We start from the raw sequence: 20,581 nt of genomic DNA, 5'->3' as shown, positions 1-20,581 counted from the left end.
TGAAGGATGGGAAACTACCCATCTACTTTTTTACCTAGGTAAACTCAAGCTCACAGATGAGAAAAAAATTAACTTGGACGTTACAAATTTCAGTTATCACACTAAAATGTATTCTTTAAGATTTCTGAAGTGACCAGACAACTTTCATTATTTAGATGGACTGGGAAAGCAGTGGGACTTACATAAAATTTCATTCCAGGGGAGAAAGCAATTGTTAAGCAAACTTAATAGGAAAAAAAAAAGCTTCTGTTGTTATCCTCATGTATGTTTTGTGCCTTCAAAATACCAGGTCATAATATATATTACATTTATAAATCTTTGTGTAAAATAGTTATATTATAATGCTATAAAATATTTCCAAGTGTATGTTCTAGGGGTCTTGATAACATATTAACAGTTGTATTTTGTGAAGGATGTATTAAAATACAGTATTATCCAGGCCATTTTTAAATTGAGTATTTGAGAAAAATTATCTGTAAATTGCAAACTTTTTAGAATGTTCTCCCACCTCAACTGACCCCCTTTACTTCCAGCTATTCCTTTTCCCAGATGAAGAAGCATCCACAGAAGCTATCTTCATTTACAACCAATCATTATGATTGTGGCTAATTGCACAAGGGTTGGAAAGCTGATCCAAACTGGTTTAATCAGAGTCCCTTCCACAGGAATTTAGAATTTAGTCAATAAGAAAAAGAAAGAGAAAGAGAGAGAGAAAGAGGGGGACTGGTAAGTGGATCTATAATACGTAAACTTGATGGCAGTCACATTTCACTAAGTCATTTGAGGGAAATGACACATAGAGAAGGCAGAAGAGAGAGATGGAGACAGAGAAAGTATGCAATCTGGTTTCTCAACAATTAAATGCGTCCTCCACAAGAGCAGTGACTTTTGCTTATGCTACCGCAGTTAATTTATAATGAATTATAACCAAAATAGTCTTAACTAGTGCATAGAGATAATCGATACATTGAAATTAAAGTGCGACGTCTCAAAGACCAAGGATTATATATGTAAAATGAAAGCTATTTGTAAAATAAAAGTACTCATTCTTCATTCAAAGGTGTGATCTATACAGTTTTAAAGAAAAAGTTTCTTGATTCAAGGCTGTAATATTAGGGTGTAAGAATACTACATAAAAGAGTCTACAAGGTATAGAAAAACTCCGGTTTACAGCAATACATTCCATCTCCCAGAGCAATTGTTTACTTTCTGAAGCACATCTTCTAGTTTCAGAAGGAAACAGACACTGACTGTTGCAGCTCAACCTGACGTGAGACCTGCATAGTTTCATTTTCCTAATTTGGAGGGACCTTTGAAGAAGATTTAATTTCTCATTTAGCTATAGACTTTTATTTTCTAAATATATGTCATTTCATCCACTCCTCTTCATTTCACCTGCCTCTACCATGATCCATGATAATTTAACTCATCCTAACTATGCTAAATCCCTCAGCAGCTGCCCAGTGTTCTTAGGATAAAAATAAAAATTACTGGCATAATCCATAGAGTCATGGCATCATCTGGCCCTGCCAGTTGCATCTAATATTCTCCTGCTTACTTTATAGAGTTACAGCTTGTTTAATTATCTTTCAGTTTCTCAGGCATTTCAGCTGCTTCGGACACAAGGGTTTTACATAAACATTTCCCTTTCTTTATGACAATCCTACCTCTCTCCTTCAAACTGTCATTCTCACTAATACTTCCGAACTCATCTCAAAAATTATCATTGCTAGAAAGCCTTCCCAGACCACCACTCCCTCATCAGCATAACTGTTTCCCTACTCCTGCATGCTTCCATTAAATATTTTTATTCTATTAGATTATTTATTGCATTTATAAACTCCTCTTCCATAATGTGAATATTTGAATGATGTGTGCTGCCACTTCCTCCCATAATAGGAGAAAATGTATGTTTTCTGCTGTTACTCTTCATTGCTCATTTTTGTATCCCTAGTGTTCTAGCAAATTGATTAATAGATTAATATAAAAAACTAAACAAATGTGGGTTCAGTATTTAGAAAAATCAATTTTATTGAGATACAATTTATATACAATAAAAAGCACTCTTTCTAGGAGTTGGTTCCACATTTTCTAGATGTTAATTATAATAAACTGAGATTTAAAATGGAAAATAGTACTTTAAAATTTCTTAACAGAAGTTCAGGTACTCTGATTGGAGATCCAGATTTTACCATCAATGACACAGGCTTAGGAGAGAAAAATTAGGACAAAGCAATTTCATACAATCTAGATTCCTATGGTAAACTGCCATGTTTCCTATCAATGGATTTATTATGTAATATGACAGATTATGTAAAACAAAAGCTATTTATAAAAGTAAAATACTCATTAATTTAAAAGCTCAAAATAAAAGTGAGTAATATTTGTGGATAAGAAATGAATATGTCTACTAAGCATGCAAAATCATAGATAAAATAAAATATTATAGATATTCATAATAAAGTGTATAAGAAAAGGACTATGGTATTCACTCTAGTATTTTATAATTATTATTCCTAAAAGTTTTTAACAATAAAATATGTCTGGAAATAAACCAAAATAGTGTAATCATTTTTTAAAAAATATAAGCCCTCATAGGCAATATGATTGCATGCTTAGGACATGCATTAAAACTAGTTTATATGTTGTTGCAATAAATAAAGTGATTTAACAAATGTGCTATATATCAGTGTACAAAAATTAATAGTATCATTATATATACTAGCACTAACCATTGGGAAAATAAGAAATAATAACCCATTCACAATAAAAACACATCTGTGAAACACCCAGCAATACCTGTGTGAATTAAGAGAACATTAGCAGTGGCCTGGCGGTACTTCCTGTGGGCCTATGATGGTGGTAGGGTGTGGCTTTTCTACCTGTGGAAAGGGTAAGAAAGAATTGAAAGTACTGCATCTCATGGTTTGTGTCAGTACACCCACAGTACAATGGAACACAGAGTAGACTTCTAAGGTTTTGACTGCATCCCTGGCTCCTAGACAGCACCTCTGGACTCATCTGGGGCCTGGGGGAACTTGCCAACCTGAAGGGAAGAAAAAAGCCTGGCTGGCTTCTCCACGTGCTGATTGTAAAGCCCCAGGGCCTTGAGAAAACATAAGCAATAGCTAGGTAGTAGTTACAGCAGGGCTTGGGTGAATCCTGGTGCAGTCCTGGCTTCAGATCTGTCTGACCCAGCACAGACCCAGTAGTGGTGGCCACATGGATGCTTGGGTCACTTCACCCCCAGCTCCAGGTAGTTCATAATAGAGAGAGAAATTCTATTAGTTTGGGAGAAAGTAAGTGAAGAAAACAAGTCTCTGCCTGGTAATCCAGAGAATTCTTCCAGATATTATCCAAGGTCAACAGGGTGGTGCCTCTACAAGTCTGCAAGAGCCATAGTGTTAGCAGGCTTGGGTAACCACATGTTAGACTTGCCCCTTAATGCAGATATGGCTTAGATCACAATACTGAAGATCTTTCAAATATCTGGAAAGTCTTCCCAAAAAGGATTGGTTCAAACAGCTCAGACTGCAAAGATCACAATAAACACCTGACTCTTCAACGTCCAGAAACTGACAAACATCCACAAGGATTAAGACTGTCTAGAAAACATGACCTCTTGAAATGAACTACATCAGGCACCACACCAGGGGCCAATCTCAGAATGACAGAGATGTTTGACCTTTCAGACAAAGAATTCAAAACAGCTGTTTTGAGGAAACTCATTGAAATTCAAGATAACAGAGAAGGAATTCAGATAGGAAGTGCACAGAAAAAGAATATTACAACACTGTAAATGTTGTGTGTAAACTACTCTTATCTTAAGTAGAAAGACTAAAAGATTAATCAATCAAGAATAATAACTACAACAACTCTTCAAGACATAGTACAATAAGATATAAATAGAAACAACAAAACGTTAAAAAGTAGGGGGATAAAGATAAGGTGTAGAGTTTTTAAATTAGTTTTCTAATGGTTTATTTATGCAAACACTATTAAGTTGTTATCAGCTTAAAATAATGGGTTGTAAGATACTATTTGCAAGCCTCATGGTAACTTGAAATAAAAAAAATACAATGAATATACAAAAAATAAAAAAGTAAGAAATTAAATCATACTAAGGAAAACTGCCTTCACTAAAAGATATAGGAAAGAAGAAAAAGACCATAAAACAACGAGAAAACAAATGACAAAATGACAAGAGTAAGTTCTTACTTAACAACATTGAATGTAGATGAACTAAATTCTCCAATCAAAAGATGCAGACTGGCTAAATAGATAGAAAAAGAAAAGCCAATGATATGTTGCCTTCAAGAAACACACTTCACCTGTGAAGACACATAGACTGAAAATAAAGAGATTGAAAAAGATAGTTCATGCCAATAGAAACCAAAAAAGAACAGGAGTAGCTATACTTAAAGCAGAAGAAATAGATTTCAAGACAAAAACTATAAGAAAAGACAAAAAAAGGAACATTATAAATGATAAAGGGATCAATTCAGCAATGGAATATAACAATTTTAAAAATACATGCACCCAGCACTGGAGCACTGAGATAATAAAGATAGCATTATTAGAGCTAAAGAACGAGATAGCCTTCAGTAAAATAATAGCTACAGACTTCAACACCCAGTTTAAGCATTGGATGGATCTTCTAAACAGAAAATCAACAAAAAAACATTGCACTCAATCTTATATATAAGATAATCAATCAAGAAACATTGGACCTAATCTTAATGTAGACCAAATGGACCTAATAGATATTTATAGAACATTCTATGCAATGGCTGCAGAATATACATTCTTTTCCACAGCACATGAACCATTCTCAAGGATAGACCATATGTTAGGTCACAAAACAAGTCTTAAGACATTCAAAAAAATTGAAATTATATCAAGCATCTTCTCTGACTATGATAAAATAAAACTAGAAATCAATAACAAGAGGAATTTGGGAAACAGTACAAACACATGGAAATTAAACGGTATGCTTCTGAATGATCAGTGGGCCAATGAAAAAATTAAGAATGTAATTGAAAATTTTCTTGAAACAAATGATAATGGAAATACCACATACCAAAAAATAACAAGGGTTTTAATGATAAGAAAAATTCATTTAAGAAGTAGAAAACCTAGGCAAGGCAGGTGGATCACTTGAGGTCAAGAGTTTGAGCCTAGCCAGACCAACATGGAGAAACCCCATCTCTACTAATAATACAAAAAGTAGCCAGGTGTGGTGGTGCATGCCTGTTGTACATCTACTGGGGAGGCTCAGGCACAGGAATCACTTGAACCTGAGAGATAGAGATTGCAGTAAACTGAGATTGTGCCACTGCCCTCCAGCCTTGGTGACAGACTAAAACTGTGACACAGCCACACACACACGCGCGCGCACACACACACGTGGAAAACCTAATTACTGGAAAAAAATGTAATTAAAGGATAATATTTTTCTTTTCCTATGTATGACAATGCATATAAAAACAAATCTCAAACATAAAATGCAAATATTGCACATTGTTAAACATACTCAACTTGAAGATATTGAACAGAAAAAAACAGTTTTGGCCAGGTGTCACGGTTTGTGCCTGTGATCCAAACACTTTGGGAGGCTGAGGTGGGAGGATTGCTTAAGCCCAGGAGTTCAAAGCCAGCCTAAACAACATAGTGAGATGTTGTCTACAAAAAAAATTTAAAAACCCCTAAGTGACACAGCAAAAGCAGTACTAAGAAGGAAGTTTATAACTATATGTGCCTACGTCAGAAAAGAAGAAAAACATCAAATAAACAAACTAATGATGCATTTTAAAGAACTACAAAAGCAAGAGCAAACCAAATTCAAAATTAGTAGAAGAAAAGAAATAATAAAGACTAAAGCAGAAATAAATCTGAAATGAAGAAAATAATACATGAGATCAACAAAACAAAAAGTTGATTTTTGAAAAGATAAACAAAATTGATATAGCTTTAGTTAGACTAATTAAAACAAAAAGAGAGAAGACCCAAATAAATGAAATCAGAGATGAAAAAAGGAGACACTACAACTATTGCAGAAATTCAAAGGATTATTAGAGGCTACTATGAACAACTTGTATGCCAATACATTGGAAAATCAAGAATAAATGGATAAATACCTAGACATATACAACAGACAAAGATTAAACCATGAAGAAATCCCAAGCTTTATCAGACCAATAACAAGTAATAAAATTGAAGCTGTAATAATAAGTCTCCCAGCAAAGAAAAACCCATGCCAATGGCTTCACTGCTGAATTGTACCAAATATTTAAAGAACAATTAATATCAATTTTACTCAAACTATTATGAAAAATAGAGGTGGAAGGAAAACTTCCAAGCTCATTGTATGAGGCCAGTATTATACTGATACCAAAACCAGACAGAGACACATCAGAAAAAGATTATAGGCCATTATTACTGATAAATATTGACGCAAGGATCCTCAACAAAATACTAGCAAATGAAATTTAGCAACACGTTAAAAAGATTATTCAACTTGACCAAATGGGATTTACTCCAAGTATGCAAAAACGGTGAACATATGCACATCTATCAATGTGACACATCATATCAACAGAATGAAGGACAAAAACCATATGGTCATTTAAATTGATGCTCGAAAAGCATATGATAAAATTCAACATGACTTCATTTAAAAACTCTCAAAAGACTGGGTATAGAAGTTATTAATACATTTCTCAACATAATAAAAGGCACATAGCTTGTATCATACCAAATGGGGAATGCCAAAGGCCTTTTCTCTAAGGTCAGGAACATGACAAGCATTCCCAGTTTCACCACTGTTATTCAGCATAGTACTGGAAGTCCTGGCCAAAGCAATCAAGCAACAGGAAAAAATAAAGGCATCAAAATTATTCTTGTTTGAATGGTGTGAATCTTTTATATTTGGAAAAACTAAATACTCCACACACAAAAAAACTATTAGAACTGATAAATGAATTCAGCATGGTTGCAAGGTACAAAATAAACATTAAAAAATTAGTAGCAGTTTCATATGCCAGAGAGATAACAATTTGAAAAATAAATAATTCTATTTACTTTGCAATAGTTACAAAGAAAATAAAATACCTAGGAATTAACCTAACTAAACAAGAGAAAAGTTTCTAAAATGAAAACTATGAAACATTGGTTCAGGAAATTGAAGAGGACACAAAAAAATGGAAAAATATTTTCCAATGGAATAATTAGTACTGGTAAAACACGCACATTTCCAAAAGCAGTCTACAGAGTCAATGCAATCTCTATCAAAATAACAATGACATTCTTCACAAAAATAGTAAAAAAAAATCCTAAAATTTATATAGAACCACCAAAATTCAAGAATAGCCAAAGCTATCCTAAGTGAGATGAACAAAACTGAAGGAATCACTTTAAATTATACCTGACTTTAAAGTGTACTGCAAAGCTATAGTAACAAAAACTGCATGGTACTTGTGTAAAGACAGACATATAAATCAATGGAACAGAATAGAGAACCCAGAGCGAAATCCATACATCTCATTTTTGACATTTTTGACAAAGATTCCAAGAACATATATTAGGAAAATGACATCGTTAACAAATGGTCTGGGAACACTGGATATCCATATGCAGAAAAATGAAACGACTCTTATCTCTAACCATATAAAAAATCAAATTAAATATATTAAAGACATAAATGTAAGATCTCAAACTATGAAACTACTATTATACAAGAAAGCATCAAGGAAACTCTCTGGGGCATTTGTCTAGGCAAAATTTATTGAGCAATTTTCTACAAGCACAAGATACCAAAGCAAAAAGGGACAAATGGAATCATATCAAGTTAAAGAACTTCTGTATGGCAAAAATAATCAACAAAGTGAAGAGACAATGCACAGAATGAGAGAAAATACTTGCAAACTACCCCTCTAACAAGAAATTAATAACCAGAATACATAAGGAGCTCAAACAACTATATAGAAAAATGTCTAGTAATCCAATTAGAAAATGGGCAAAAGATCTGAATAGACAATTCTCAGATGTACAAATGGAAAACAGGTATATGAAAAGGTGCACAAATCACTGATAATCAGAGAAATGCAAATCAAAACTAAAATGAGATATCATCTCACCGCAGTTAAAATGGTATATTTCCAAAAGACAGCCAATAACAAATGCTGGTGAGGGTGTGGTGAAAGGAAACCCTTGAACACTGTTGGTGGAAATGTACCTAAGTACAACCACTATGGAGGAACCACCGTTTAGAGGTTCCTCAAAAATCTAAAAATAGAGCTACCACACGATCCAGCAATCCCCCTTTTAGCTATATACCCAAAAGAAAAGAAATCAATATATTGAAGAGATTCTGCACTCCCATGTTTAGTGCAGCACTATTCACAATATTCAAGATTTAGAAGCAATCTAAGTGCCCATCAACCAATGGATGGATAAAGAAAATGTGGTACATATATACAATAAAGTATTATTCAGCCATAATAAAGAATGAGATCCAGTCATTTGCAACAACATGGATGGAACTGGAGGACATTATGTTAAGTGAAATAAGCCAGGCACAGAATGACAAGCATCACATATTCTCATTTATTTGTGGAATCTGAAAATCAAAACAATTCAACTCATGGAGACAGAATAGCAGGATAGGTACCAGAGGCTGGGAAAGGTAGTGGAGCGGGAGGTAAGGAGGAAGTGGGAATGGTTAGTGGGTACAAAAATAGAAAGAATGTTTAAGAGCTACTATTTGCTATCACAACAGGGTTACTATAGTAAAAAACTATTTAGTTGTTCATATAAAAATAACCAAAAGGGTATAACTGGGTTGTTTGTAACATAAAGGATAAATGCTTGAGGTGATGGATAGCCCATTTATCCTGATATGATTCTTATACATTGCATGCTGATATCAAAATATCTCATGCAACCCATGAATATATACACCTACTACGTATCCACAAAAATTAAAAAATAACCTATTCAAGCATTCTGACAGTATTTTATGAAGAAAAGCATAAAATCATGTGAACATATTTAAAAGAAAATACATAAACTGAGAAATACACCATGCTCCTAAACAGAAAAAAAACTTGAAAAATATCAATTTTTTCCTAATTAAATTATAGATTTAGCAGATGTGGGAAGAAAAATATTCTGAAACCCATCTGTAAATAAAAATGAGAGTAAGATATTTTAAAAAGTTGATATATGAAGATTGATTCTATTATACAAATAAAACAGTATAAAACTATAATTATTAAAGCAGTACACTTTACAATACAGATACTGATCAATAAAATAAAGTAAAACATGTTTCTTTAGGTAAACATTAGTGTTATTGGTTGAATTGCATCTCTCTCAAAGGATATATTGCAATTCTTACCCTCAATAACTATGAATGTGACCCCATTTGGAAACGGGGTATTTAAAGAGGTAATCAAGTTAAGCTGCATTTATTAGAACAGGTCCTAATCCAATATGATTGGTGTCCTTATAAAACGTAAAAGTTTGGACACAGGAAAATGACGCGAAGACACAGTGAAAATGCCACCTGAAGATGGAAGATTGAGTGATGTATCTACAAGCCAAGAAATGCTAAAGACTATAGACAAAACACCAGAAAAAAAGGAAAAAGCAAAGAAGAACACTAATGTTTACTTTAAAAAAACACTACCTAGTAATGGGATCGCTAGGTTGCATGGTATTTCTGTTTTTAGGTCTTTGAGGAATCACCACACTGTCTTCCACAATCAATGGTTGAACTAATTTAAACTCCCACCAATGTAAAAGTGTTCCTTTTTCTCCACAACCTTTCCAGCACCTATATTTTGTCTTTTTATTAATAGCCATTCTGACTGGTGTGAGATGGTATCTCATTGTGGTTTTGATTTGCATTTCTCTAATTATCAGTTATGTTGAGCTTTTCTTATGTGCTTCTTGACTGCATGTATCTCTTCTTTTGAAAAGCATCTGTCCGTGTCCATTGCTCACTTTTTTTAAACTTTAGCTTAAGTTCATGGGAAAATATGCAGGTTTGTTACACGGGTAAACTTGTGTCATGGCGGTTTGTTGTACAGATTATTTCATCACCCAGGTATTAAGCCTAGTACCTGTTAGTTATTTCTCCTCATCCTCTCCCTCCTCCCATCCTCCATCTTCTGATAAGCTCTATGGGTTGTTACTCTCTATGTGCCCATGTGTTCTCATCATTTAGCTCCCACGTTTAAGTGAGAACATGCAATATTTGGTTTTCTGTTCCTGCGTTAGTTTGCTAAGGATAATGGCCTCCAGCTACATCCATGTCTCTGCAAAGGATATAATCTTGTGGTGTTTTTTTTGTGTGTGTGTTTGCATAGTATTCCATAGTGTATACGTACCACATTTTATTTTGCTCACTTTCTAATGGGGTTGTTTTTTCTTGTAAATGTGTTTTAGTTGCTTATAGATGCTGGATATTAGACCTTTATGAGATTCATAGTTTGCAAAATTTTCTCCCATTCTGCAGGTTGTCTGTTTACTCTGTTGACAGTCTCCTTCGCTGTACAGAACCTCTTGAGTTCAATTAGATCCCATTTGCCAATGTTTGCTTTTGTTGCAGTTGCTTTTAGTGTCTTTGTCATGAATCTTTTGCCCATTCCTATGTCCAGAATGATATTGCTTAGGTTGTCTTCCGGGTTTTTATAGTTTTAGGTTTTACATTTAAGTCCTTAATCCATTTTGAGTTAATCTTTATATATCATATAAGAAAGGAGTCCAGTTTCAATCTTCTGCATATGGCTAGCCAGTTATCCAAGCACCATTTATTGAGTAGAGAGTCCTTTCCCCATTGCTTGTTTTAGTCAGGTTCATGGAAGATGAGATTTTTGTACCTGATCTGATAGTGCACGGCCTTATTTCTGGGTTCTCTAGTCTCTTCCATTGGTCTATGTGTCCGTTTTTGTGCCTGTACCATGCTGTGTTGGTAACTGTAGCCCTGTGGTATAGTTTGAAAAAACTTATTTTAAATATGCTAATTATTTCACTATTTAATGGAGCATTGCCCAACTATACAGTTAAATAAAATAAGATTTACCTATGAAATTGAATATTTGAAGCCAATAAACTTATTTATTCAACAATTATTTATTAAATGTGTGACCGGGCACAGTGGCTCACGCCTGTAATCCCAGCACTTTGGTAGACTGAGGTGGGCAGATCACATGAGGTCAGGAGTTCGAGACCAGCCTGGCCAACGTGGTGAAACCCCATCTCTACTAAAATTACAAAATTAGCCAGGCGTGGTGGCACATGCCTGTAATCCCAGCTACTCGGGAGGCTGAGGCAGGAGAATTGCTTGAACCTGGGAGATAGAGGTTGCAGTGAGCCGAGATCACAACACCGCACTCCAGCCTGGGAGACAGAGCAAGACTCTGTCTCAAAAAAAAATAATAAAAATAAAATAAAATAAAATAAATTATTATGTACTATGCATCAGACATTAGTCTAAGTTCTCTTAATTGAGCAGTGAATAAAACAAGACTCTACTAGAGTTCTGGGCTATGTATGTGCATGTGTGTTTGTGTGTCTAAAATAAGGGGAAAAAGTAGACTATAGGAAAAGAAATACTTATCACAGGTAATATGAAGAAAACCAAGTAGACTAGGAAGATACACAGTGATGGACTAGGATAGGTTTTCTTATGAGGTGTTATTAGAACAGACACTCGAATTAAGAGGGAAAACAAGCCATATATACACGAAGGGAAAGGGCACTGTGAGTAGAGGGGATGGTAAAGACAAAGACCCCAAAAGAAAGAGATGTTCTTGGCATGGTTGAGGAAGAACAAGTAAGTCTTGGCTGGCTAGTGTGGAGTGACTGAGAAGAGAGTGGGAGAAAATAAAGTGCCATGGTGAGCCAGAATTATTTATTTCATGGCCAGTAAGATGAAAACCCACTGGTTAATAAGGTTTAATAACAGGGGTGATTTGATACTAAGGGTAAAACTTGAAGATATAAAATCAAATAAAAACAATTAAAATACATATAAACAAAATCGTCTCAACTTTGTTTACAAATACAGAAAAGGGCCTCGAAGTACATACGCCAAACAGGATCAAGGGTTTGAATGATAATGAGAGACTGGGTGCTTTTTTCTTTTCACATGCTGCTACATTTTCCAGAAATTTTACAGTGAGAATAATTTTTATAATCACAAAAAGATGTTTAAAAAGAAATATATACACATGCATAGTTACAAATTTTACCATGTTTAGAAAAAAATTTCTGTTAATTTGAATCTTTGTAGAAACCATTTACCTTTCAACTCTCAAAAGAAACGGCAACAAAAGCCAAAATTGACAAATGGGATCTAATTAAACTAAAGAGCTTCTGCAAAGCAAAAGAAACTACCATCAGAGTGAACAGGCAACCTACAGAATGGGAGAAAATTTTTGCAATCCACTCATCAGACAAAGGGCTAATATCCAGAACCTACAAAGAACTCAAACAAATTTACAAGAAAAAAACAAACAACCCCATCAAAAAGTGGGCACAGGATATGAACAGACATTTCTCAAAAGAGGACATTCATACAGCCAACAGACACATGAAAAAATGCTCATCATCACTGACCATCAGAGAAATGCAAATCAAAACCACAATGAGATATCATCTCACACCAGTTAGAATGGCAATCATTAAAAAGTCAGGAAACAACAGGTGCTGGAGAGGTTGTGGAGAAATAGGAACACTTTTACACTGTTGGTGGGATTGTAAACTAGTTCAACCATTATGAAAAACAGTATGGCGATTCCTCAAGGATGTAGAACTAGATGTACCATATGACCCAGCCATCCCATTACTGGGTATATACCCAAAGGATAATAAGTCATGCTGCTATAAAGACACATGCACACGTATATGTATTGCGGCACTATTCACAATAGCAAAGACTTGGAATCAACCCAAATGTCCATCAGTGACAGACTGGATTAAGAAAATGTGGCACATATACACCACGGAATACTATGCAGCCATAAAAAAGGATGAGTTTGTGTCCTTTGTAGGGACATGGATGCAGCTGGAAACCATCATTCTCAGCAAACTATCACAAGAACAGAAAACCAAACACCACATGTTCTCACTCATAGGTGGGAACTGAACAATGAGATCACTTGGACTCAGGAAGGGGAACATCATACACCGGGGCCTATCACGGGGAGGGGGAAGAGGGGAGGAATTGCACTGGGGGTTATACCTGATGTAAATGACGAGTTGATGGGTGCTGACGAGTTGATGGGTACAGCACAGCAACATGGCACAAGTATACATGTGTAACAAACCTGCACATTATGCACATGTACCCTAGAACTTAAAAAAAAAAATTTTAGATTGCTACATCTTTTCATTATTTGTCATTATTTTTCTTATTTTTATGTATTTATATTTTCTTCCTTAATTTCTGTGCACGGATAAATGAAATGAAGTCAGGTAACATTACACCAATTGTGGACTAAAAAGTAGATTTGTTTCTAGAACATAGAGTAAAATTCTTAATGGAAGTGCTGTTTGTAAATATAGCTTCCATTTTTGAGGCTCAACAATATTAACTGCAACCTAATTGATTTATGGCATCATTCTACAGATATACTCTAATATTAACTCTAATTTAAATAGTCTTGTAAAGCATTGTGTGGCCTAGCCTACACAATTTGCTAATACAGGTATTTATCAGAATAATCTATACAATAAAAATAAAAGCTCATTTTATGTGTGTATGTCTGGGATAGAAAGTGTCTGGAAGATAGAGACTACAGCTGTGCATTTATATGCCTTTGGTAGAATACTATTCCTATACTTTGTCTCCTTTCACTTTGATGTTGAAAACTGTCTATGACTGTCAAAACTCCAGGCAATTATAATTCACTGATTAAAATACATTGAGAAAAAAAACATATATAATACAAACATTAAGTATGCAGCTCCTGCAACTCCAGTGTAAGAGCATATCTGATCTTTATAATCAAACTATTTTAAAATTCTAAGTTGTATCCTAGAAAATAAAGCATAATATAAATTACAAAGAACTTTTTCCTATTTATAATGAAATTTTGCAATTCTGCATTTTGCAAAGTATACTTCAAACCTATGCCTTTTTCATTATGGCACAATGCCTTCATCAGAAGGGAAAACGTGCCTACTCAATGAGTGTTAGGAATTTCTTTCTTTATTTTTTCTCTGTTAAGATTGTACAAGAATGAGGGCCCAAGGCATGAAGACAGAGGAAAAAGAAAAGCAGAGGTATTCACATATACAGTGGAAAGAATCTTGGTGCCCTTAGGCATGGAGTTCACACACTAAAATAAAAGATTTCTTAACATTGATGGGCATCTAGGTTTATTTCGTCTTTGCTGTTGTGAATCGTGCTGTGTTAAAAATAACAGAAGACTTGTGTATATCCAGTTCTTACATGTTTTCTTTCCTTTGACTCATTCTCTTATCAATGGTGGATTTACACAGGACTAATTGTCATTATTTCTATATACACTTGCTAGTAGCACCTGAAACATTCTCCTTCTCTCTTGGTGAATTCATCTATAAGCAAAACATGTCAGCACAACTCTAAAAGGCTTTGCAGACATAACAATATAATTCACCTTTGATCCTGTACTTTAACTTTCCTTAAACAACAAAAACTCAGCTAAAAACCTGTCTTTCCATAGGAAACTTGCTCTTGATTCACTAAGGGATGAAATTCAGAGCTTGGAGTGTGATTGCTTTCCTGTAGCTAGCACAATGTATTAAGTTATCTCTAACATTATCTAATGAAGTGCCTGTATTCAGTGGAGACACTCTCGTGAGAGCCACGTTGTAAAATGGAAATGCGGTCTTGAGAAACTGCAACTGCTCTGAGCCAAAAAAGAGGGTACTTTATGAATAGTATTTACAAGTAGAATAAAACATAAAAATTTCCCCAAAAGTAGCTTTCATTATCATCCAACAGAAATTAAAAAAAAAAAAATCATGGGAAAACAACAGACAGTAAACAACTCAGCTGTACCTGAGAGTCAATACGAAAAAATACAACAACTAGTTGAAAATATAGCCCCGGGGCAAGGGAACTTACTAGTATTGGGATAGGTGCATTGAGTTGTCAAAAGCATGTAGTTATCAGTATAGCTTTATTATTTAAAAGACAAACATTTCCAAAAAATTCACACAGATTAATAGAATATTTCATTACTATTTCATAGTATATTATATTACTATAAAATGATAACTTTAAAATGTAGTAATATGAAATGGAGATACACCGTTAAGGAAAATAAGAAATATAAAAACTAGATAGATATATAGACAGATGTATAGAATAATACTATTTTAAAGAACTATATTTTAAATCTATCCATGTACCAATTAAGAGTGAAAGAAATACACTAAAATATTGCCATTTTACAAGACCACTGTACCTTTCATTCCAATTCTCAGTACAGACAGTGCTAAAGAAATTGTAGTCCTTTTTAATGTATGATCATAGAGACACATATTTTTTAATGCCATTTAAACCTAACAGATTGCTATATGTGATTACAATACTTAATAATCAAGTACTGTTTATCTCAAGAATGCAAGGATGATTCCATATCAGAAAATATATCCATGTAATTGGCCACAGATAAAAGTAGCAACTCATGATTACTTAAGAGATGTGGAAATAACATCTGGTATAAATCAACACATAGCATAAGGAAGGAAACCAAATAATAAACAGAAGAGGGTTTCATTGATATGGTCAAGTTTCTAAACCAAAACACTGAAAGCGAATATTTTATTTAAAATAGACATTTTACATATAGTCTCCTGTTAAAATAAGGAACAAGACAAGAATGTCTTGTCAGTTTTAATTTTTATTCTTTCACAATAATAAGAATACTAGGGTTCTGAAAAAATATTATAGGAAAAGATTTATAAGAAGTATCAACTTTGCAAATGAAGAAATTAACTGTTATTGTTTAAAGATGATAAAATAATTTACCAACTATTACCAATTAATTATCAAAAACAAATAGAATGGATAAGGTATCAGAATTTAGTATGTTTTCTGGAACAAGATTAACATATGAAAATAAATGCTGTTTCTGTATATCAACCATAACAAACTACAAAATATTACCAGTAGCAAGATACAATTTATAATATCAGTTAAAAATTAAAATACCTAAGAATCAACAAAGAATATACCAAAAATGTGGAAAATAATCTAAAACTCTAATAATATATAAAATCTTTCAAAATGGAGAGAAATCCCAAGCTACTCCATTGGAAGATTAATATTATTAACATTTCAAATGTTACAAAACTATTACCAAAAGTCCTAATCATATATCTGCTAGATTTTTAAAATAAATCTAGTGAACATATTATATAATTTATGTAAATATATAAAGGCACCTACATATCTTATAAGGATATATATACTATATAGTGTATAGATATACAGCCTATATATCTATGAATATATGATACCATATGTAGATATATACACACTATATATATACTATATATAGTATATATAATCCACAGATATATAGGCTATGTATCTATATGTCCATGTATGATATACATATGCATATATATACTATATGTTATTTATATCTATGAATATATATCATATATGGATATATACTATATAGTATATATACCTCTATATCTATATATACTATAATATATAGCATACTGTATTTTGTGTATATATATACAGTATATATATACACAATACATATAAATACTATACACAGTATCTATATATTGTGTGTGTACATATATACACACACACTGTATATGTATGGGTATATAGCTATAGACAGATTCTGTAGATATATTCCCATATATATGGATAGATACCTATATACCACATATATATATCCATATATCAATGGATTCTATATCTATCTATCTATGTCTAGATCTCTATCTAAATGTCATTTTATTGACCAAAAATGAAGAAATACTTTTAAAGTACATTCTTTATACCATACTTTTATGACAATAAAACAAATAACAGATACATGAGTATGTTACCTATGGATGGGGAAGAAGAATGCAAATGGGAAAAGAATGATGATGTACCATGAACTAAAGAACATAATTAACTCTGTACCTGAGAGTCAATAAGAAAAAATACAACTATGTCCTATTAAAAGAAAATAAATAAATGCAATTTACAATGAAAGAGAATAAAATACGATAAATTACGTTAAAAAAAAACTTGTAGGGTAGGAAAGATAAGTGAGACAACACATGTAGAAGTCAAGTAAAGCTTTCTGGGCATGTTATCTATGAATTGGGTATTGAAGGTTAAACAGGAGGGCATTAGTATGAAATGTGAGGGAAGAAAATTTAAGATGAAGAAAAAGGATATTCATAAGGGCTTCTATAATGACAGAATGTTGGATTTTGTGGAAAGCTTTTTCCACGTCCATTGAGATGATCATACAGTTACTATTTTTAAATCTGTTTATGTGGTGAATCATATTTATTGGTTTGCACATGTTGAACAAGCCTCACATTCTAGGAATGAAGCCTACTTGATCACAGTGGATTAACATTGTGATATGTTGCTGGATTCAATTTCCTAGTATTTGGCTGAGTATGTTTTGTCTCTAGGTTCATCATAGAAATTGGCCTGTACTTTTGTTGTTTCCTTGTGTCTTTGTCAGGTTTTAGAATGTGTTAGGGAGGATTCTTTCCTCCTCAATATTTTGGAATAGTTTCAGAAGGATTGGTAACAACTGTTCTTTGTATATCTGGAAGCATTCTGCTGTGAATTCACTGGGTCTGGGCTTTTAATGGTTGGTAGGTTTTTTATTACTGACTCAATTTAGGCACTTGATATTGGTCTATTCAAGGTTTAAGTTTCTTCCTGATTCAATTTTAGAAGGTTTGTGTTCTAAGAAATTTATCAATTTCCTCTAGATTGTCTAGTTTGTGTGCACAGAAGTGCTCGCAATAGTCTCCGAGGATCTTTTGTATTTCTGTGGGATCAGTTATAATGTCACCCTTTTTATTTCTGACTGTGCTTATTTGGATCTTCACTCTTTTTTTTATTGGTCAAACTGGTCAGTCTATCGATCTTGTTTATTCTTTCAATTAACGAATTTTTGGTTTTGTTGTTACTTGGTATAAATTTTTGTGTCTCAATTTCATTCAGCACTTTTCTGATTTTAGTATTTCTTTTATTCTGCTATCTTTAGAGTTACTTCATTATTGTTTCTCCAGCTCCTATAGGTGTGATGTTAGATCTTTAATTTGAGATCTTTCTAACTTTTTGAGGTAGGCATTTAACTCTCTAAAATTTCACCTTAAAACTGCTTTTGCTGCATCCCAGAGATTTTGGTATGATGCATTTCTGTTTAATTTAAATGACTTTTAAATTTATTCTTTAATTTCATTGCTTACCTAAAGTCTTTCATGAGCAAGTTGTTTAATTTCCAGGTAATATGTGGTTTTGAGAGATACTCTTGATATTGATATTGATTTCTATTTTTTTTCCACTAAGAAAGTGGTTGGTATTACTTTGATTTTTTTTTAATTTATTGAGACTGGCTTAATGGCCAAGCATGTGATCAATCTTGGAGTATGTTCTATGTGTATATGTCAAGAATGTATATTCTGTATTTGATGGGTGGAATATTCTGGAGAAACTAAGCATCAAAGAAACATACCTAAAAATAGTAAGAACCATCTATGACAAACACACAGCCAAAATCTTACTTAATGGAGAAAAACTGGAAGCATTCTCCTTGAGAACTGGAACAAGACAAGTATCTCCACTCTCACCACTCCTGTTCAGTATAATCATGGAATCTTTGCCAGAGCAATCAGGCAAGAAAAAGAATTAAAATAGATCCAAATAGGAACAGATAAAGCCAAACTCTCTCTTCATTGATGTCAATAAATAGAAAACCCCAAAGGCTTGGCCAAAAGGCTCCTGGAACTGATAAATGGCTTCAGTAAACTTTCAGGATACAAAATTATGTACAAAAGTTAGTAGCATTTCTATACCAATCACGTTGAAGCTGAGAGCCAAATCAAGAATGCAATAACATTTACAGTAGCCTCAAAATATAAATAAACAAAAAATACCTAAAAATATATCTAACCGAGAAAGTAAAAGTTCTCCACAAGTCTAACTACAAAACACTGCTGAAAGAGATCAGAGAAGACACCACAAACAAGTGGAAAAACATATCATGCTCTTGGATTTGAAGAGTCAATGTCATTAAAAGGGTCACACTATCCAAAGCAAACTACATATTTAACACCATTTCAAGGCACATTTTTCACATAACACATTATCAAGGCCATTTTTCACATAACTAGACAAAATTACTCTAAGTTATTCTAAAATTCATATAGAACCAAAAAAAAAAAAAAGCCCGAATAGCCAATGAAATCCTAAGCAAAACAATAAAGCCAGAGGCATCACATTGCCCAACTTCAAACTATACTATAAGGCTACTAATATAGTTTGGCTGTGTCCTCACCCAAATCTCATCTTGAATTGTAACTCCCACAATTCCCACATGTCATGGAGGAACCCAGTGGGAGGTGATTGAATTATGGATGCAGCTGTTTCCTGTGCTGTTCTCATGATAGTGAATGAGTCCCATGAGATCTGATGGCTTTAAAAATAGGAGTTTCCCTCCACAAGGTCTCTCTTTGCCTGCTGCTATCTGTGTAAAATGTGACTTTCTCTTCCTTGCCTTCCACCATGGGAACTAGAGCAAAGGTAACTCTTGTTATGTTTTAGCAAACAGACTGGTGCCATTTTTCCCCTGCCTAGAAATTTGTGGAACTTTTAACTTGAGAGGCATGATTTAGGGTATCTGGCAGAATAGATGTCTAAGCAGCAAAGCATTCAATAGGTAACTTTGGTGCTGGTTAAGGTATTCAGTTTTACAAGAGAAGCAAAACATAAAAGGTTGGAAAATTTGCAGCCTGAAAATGTGATAGAAAAGAAAATCTTATTTTTTGAGGAAAAATTCAAGCAGGCTGTAGAAATTTGCATAAGTGATGAGGAACCAAATGTTAATCTCCAAGACAGTGGGGAATATATCTCCAAGGCATGGCAGAGGTCTTCATGGCAGCCTCTCCCATCACAGACCTGTAGGCCTAGGAGGAAAAATGATTTCATGATCCAGACTCAGGGTCCTCATGCTGTGTGCAGTCTAGGGACTTGGTTCCCTGTGTCCTAGACACTCCAGCCATGACTAAAAGGGGCCAAGGTAGAGCTTGCACCATGGCTTCAGAGGGTGCCAGCTTCAAGCCTTGGCAGCTTCCAAGTTGCGTTGAGCCTATGGATGCACAAAAGTCAAGAAATTAGATTTGGTAAACTCCCCCTAGATTTCAGAAGATGTATAGAAACACATGGATGTCCAGGCAGAAGTTTACTGCAAGGGCAGGGCTCTCGTGGAGAACCTCTGCTAGGGCAGTGCAGAAGGGAAATGTGGGGTTCGAGCCCCCACATAGAGTCCCTACTGGGGCATCACTTAATGGAGCTGGGTGAAGAGGACTACCCTCCTTCAGC

The sequence above is a fragment of the Macaca fascicularis genome, chromosome 4, assembly GCF_037993035.2.
Source record: "Macaca fascicularis isolate 582-1 chromosome 4, T2T-MFA8v1.1".
Classification (NCBI taxonomy): Eukaryota; Metazoa; Chordata; class Mammalia; order Primates; family Cercopithecidae; genus Macaca; species Macaca fascicularis.
The sequence above is the reverse complement of the archived record's forward strand: the minus strand, read 5'-3'. Positions refer to the sequence as shown.